Below are 5,000 nucleotides of genomic sequence, written 5' to 3'. Positions count from 1 at the left end.
TAATGATTCAACTGTTAATAGAAAAATCACCATTTTTATTCATGACGGAAATGTAACTGTGAAATTGAATTAGTTATATTCTTAACAGAGATGTAACTATTATTTATGCTTCGACCGTTAATAAGAAAATTAAACATTTTATTCATGGGAGAAAAGTAACAGTGAAATTGAATTAATTATATTCTTAACAGAGATATAACTATTATTAACGATTCAACCGTTAATAGGAAAATTAAACATTTTATTCTTAAAAGAAATTTAACAGTGAAATTGAATTAATTTCATTCTTAACAGAGATGTAACTAATATTAATGCTTCGACCGTTAATAAGAAAATTAAACATTTTATTCATGGGAGAAAAGTAACTGTAAAATTGAAGGAATTATTCATTGCAGAAATATGACCCACCCTTTAATTGAAGTATTGAAAAATTAAACATTTTATTCATGAGAGAAAAGTAACGGTAAAATTGAAGGAATTATCCATTGCAGAAATTGCAAACGCATCTTTTCATGAAATCATTTTATTCTTAACAAAGATGTAACTATTATTATTGCTTCGACCGTTAATAAGAAAATTAGACATTTTATTCATAACAGAAATGTAACAGTGAAATTGAATTAATTCTATTCTTAAGAGAAATGTAACTATTACTGATGCTTCGAACGTTAATAAGAAAGTTAAACATTTTATTCATGAGAGAAATGTAACAGTAAAATTGAAGGAATTGTTCATTGCAGAAATTATAAACACAACCTTTAATGGAAGCATTTTATTCGTAACAGAGATGTAACTATTATTAATGCTTCGACTATTAATAAAAAGATTAAACATTTTATTCACAACAGAAAAGTAACTGTAATATTGAAGGAATTATCCATTGCAGAAATTGCAAACGCATCTTTTCATGAAAGCATTAAGACCTGGATCCGTTCTTTATGGGAAGAAACAATGACCAATTGTTCCCTGTACAGATCTGAAAAGGATCATTAACATCTTTATTCCTTTGAGTCTTTAATATCTATTCATTGTGAGGCTTCTAAACACTCTTGTATCACTCAGTTTAGCTATTTACGAATCGGGTGAAAAAGTTCCTATAATGTTTTCCTGTTTTTTTAATTTGTCAAATTTCAGTCTTGGAAATCTTATTTCTTCTGTATGATAAAGAACAAGTGTCTGGCTATATGTGTCTGAGGCCTTTGTTCTGTAGTGGACTAGTAATGGTTGATGATGATGATATATAGTATACTGTATATATATATATATATATATATATATATATATATATATATATATATATTATATATGTATATATATATAATTATATATATATGTATGTATATATATGTATATATATATATATATATATATATATATACACTGTATATGCATACATACACACACACACACACATATATATATATATATCCTTAGCTCACAAGGATGGTGAGGTTGCAACGACCAAAGGAACTAACGAGTTTGAGCGGGACTCGAACCCCCAGTCTGGCAATCACCAGGCAAGGACGTTACCAACCCGGCCACCACAACCCTAATATTTGAAATTTTATTATTTCTGTGGTAAAAATTAGTGTTTTTATTTCTGTAAATTATTACGGTAAATTAATTTTGTCTACCATTTAGCAATTCTTATCTATAGACAACCACCGAAATGCAAACCATTTATTGATGATAAATAGTTTATGTCATCATCATCATCATCTCCTCCTACTTCTATTGACGCAAAGGTCCTCGGTTAGTTTTCGCTCGTCGTCTCTATCTTGAGCTTTTATATCAATACCTCTCCATCCACCATCTCCTTCTTCACGCTTCATAGTCCTCAGCCATGTAGGTCTGGGTCTTCCAACTCTTCTAGTGCCTTGTGGAGCCCAGATAAAAGTTTGGTGAACTAATCTCTCTTGGGGAGTTCGAAGAGCGTGCCCAAACCATCTCCATCTACCCCTCACCATGATCTCACCCACATATGGGACTCGAGTAATCTCTCTTATAGTTTCATGTTCAAGCCATCTCTATCTACCCCTCACCATGATCTTCTCCACATATGGCACTCGAGTAATCTCTCTTATAGTTTCATGTCCAAGCTCTCTTTATCTACCCCTCACCATGATCTCATCCACATATAACACTTGAGTAATCTCTCTTATGGTTATTCAAACCATCTTCATGTAACCCTCACCATGATCTCATCCACATATAACACTTGAGTAATCTCTCTTATACTTTCATTTCTAATCCTGTTCTGCCATTTAACGCCCAAAATCCTTCTGAGGGCTTTGTTCTGAAATCTACTTTATCGGTTGGAAATAATTTCATTCTCTCCATAGTTTATCTACTGGAAGTATTTTTGTTATTTGATATAACTGTTTTTCAATAGTGAATTAGAAAGATCCATTGACTTTTTAGAGCTCACTGTCAACTTAAGCTGGCTTTTCCTAAGATAATTAATGTTGTTTACTATATTATCAACCTTCCTGTAAACAACCTCTTGGATGAATACCATTTACTAATAATATTGTGATATAGTTTATCTGTTCATCTAAATATTTCTGTTATCAACTATAAATTTTCGAATAGTGAATTGGACAGATCCATTGGCTGTTTATCCATATATAGTTTATCTGTTTATCTAGATATTTTTGTTATTAACCATAACTTTTCGAATAGTGAGTTGAAAGATCCATTGGCTGTTTATCAATTTATAGTTCATCTGTTTACCTAAATACTTTGTTATTAACTATAACTGTTTTCGAATACTGTAGTGAATTGGACAGATGCATTGGCTGTTTATCCATTTATAGTTAATCTGTTTATCTAAATGTTTTGGTTATAAACTACAACTGTTTTCGAATAGTGAATTGGAAAGATTCATTGGCTGTTTTTCCATTTATAGTTTATCTGTTCATCTACATATTTTTGTTATTAACCATAACTGTTTTCGAACAATGAATTAAAAAGATCCATTGGCTGTTTATCCATTTATAGTTTATCTGTTCATCTAGATACTTTTGTTCTTAACCATAACTTTTCGAATAGTGAATTAAAAAGATCCATTAGCTGTTTATCCATTTATAGTTTATCTAAATATTTTTGTTATTAACCATAACTTTTCGTTTAGTGAGTTGAAAGATCCATTGGCTGTTTATCCATTTATAGTTTGTATATTTATCCAAATACTTTTGTTTTAAAACATAACTGTTTTCGAATAGTGAATTGGACAGATCCATTGGCTGTTTATAGTTTGTATGTTTATCTAAATATTTTTGTTATTAACCATATCCTTTCGAACAGTGAATTGTAAAAATCCACTGGCTGTTTTTGAGCTCACTGTCAGCTTAAGCTTGCTTTTCCTAAGCTAACAGGAAGGAAGACATGCTTAATTAGGAAAGTTAATCAATCACTGATCATCATGTGCCTGGGATCTTCTAAAGATTCAGCATTGCCTCGAATTATTTCATTACGAGCGAATGACAAAATATCTCGTTTTTTCACCATTCCTTTCCTCTAGGCATCTTTCTTTTGTTTTTTGGCCATTTTTGTGACTAATCAGGAAAAGGAGATTGACCCCAGTTGGATTAAAAAAAAAAAACGTCTTCAAAAGAATGTCTTCAGCCATAGATTATGAAGTTTTTATAGATTCACTAGATTTGTTTTAAGAGAATTTGCACCGAAATGTAAAGGGAATGATAATATTAAATTGGCCCTTTTTCTGACTAATCAGGAAAAGGAGATTGACCCCAGTTGGATTAAAAAAAAAAACGTCTTCAAAAGAATGTCTTCGGCCATAGATTATGAAGTTTTTATAGATTCACTAGATTTGTTTCAAGAGAATTTGCACCGAAATATAAAAGATGATAATATTAAATTTACCCTTTTTTTGACTAATCAGGAAAAGGAGATTAATTCCGGCTGGATTAAAAAAAAACGTCTTCAAAGCATAACGTCTTCGTCCATAGATTATGAAGTTTTTATAGATTCACTAGATTTGTTTTAAGAGAATTTGCACCGAAATATTAAAGATGATAACATGAAATTGGCTCTTTTTTGACTAATCAGGAAAATGAGATCAATTCCGGTTGGATTAAAAAAAAACGTTTTCAAAAGAATGTCTTTGGCTATAGATTATGAAGCTCCTTTTATAGATTAACTGGTTTTGTTTTAAGAGAATTTGTACCGAAATGCGAAGGAGATGATAACATCAAATTGGCCTTTTTTTTTTTTTTTTTTTTTTTTTGACTAATCAGGAAAAGGAGATTGACCCAAGTTGGATTACAAAAACGTCTTCAAAACATAATGTCTTCGGCCATAGATTATGAAGTTTTTATAGACTCACTAGATTTGTTTCAAGAGAATTTGCACCTAAATGTAAAGGGAGACTATAACATTATATTGGCACTTTTTTGACTAATCAGGAAAAGGAGGTTGACCCCAGTTGGATTAAAAAAACGTCTTCAAAAGAATGTCTTCGGCCATAGATTATGAAGTTTTTATAGATTCACTAGATTTGTTTTAAGAGGATTTGCACCGAAATGTAAAGGAAGATTATAACATTATATTGGCCCTTTTTTGACTAATCAGGAAAAGGAGATTGACCCCAGTTGGATTAAAAAAACGTCTTCAAAACATGATGTCTTCGGCTATAGAATATGAAGTTCTTTTAATAGATTCACTAGATTTGTTTTAAGAAAATTTGCACCGAAATGTAAGTGTTAATGATGACGTTAAATATTAAATTTACATCAAATTATTATTCAAAACGGATACAAAAATATTCATCATAATTTGTTAATCTATTTGCTTAAAAAAAAAACACTAAAAAAAAAAAACAGAAAAGGATTTCTATGGTTTTTTTTCTTTTATAGAATCACCATATCTTTTAAGGAGAATTTTCACCTAAATGTACATGTGGATGATGACGTTAAATATGAAATTTACATTGAATCATAATTTAAAACGAATACAAAAATATTCATTATAATTAATTA

This window comes from Palaemon carinicauda, chromosome 1, assembly GCF_036898095.1.
Source record: "Palaemon carinicauda isolate YSFRI2023 chromosome 1, ASM3689809v2, whole genome shotgun sequence".
NCBI lineage: Eukaryota > Metazoa > Arthropoda > Malacostraca > Decapoda > Palaemonidae > Palaemon > Palaemon carinicauda.
The sequence above is the reverse complement of the archived record's forward strand: the minus strand, read 5'-3'. Positions refer to the sequence as shown.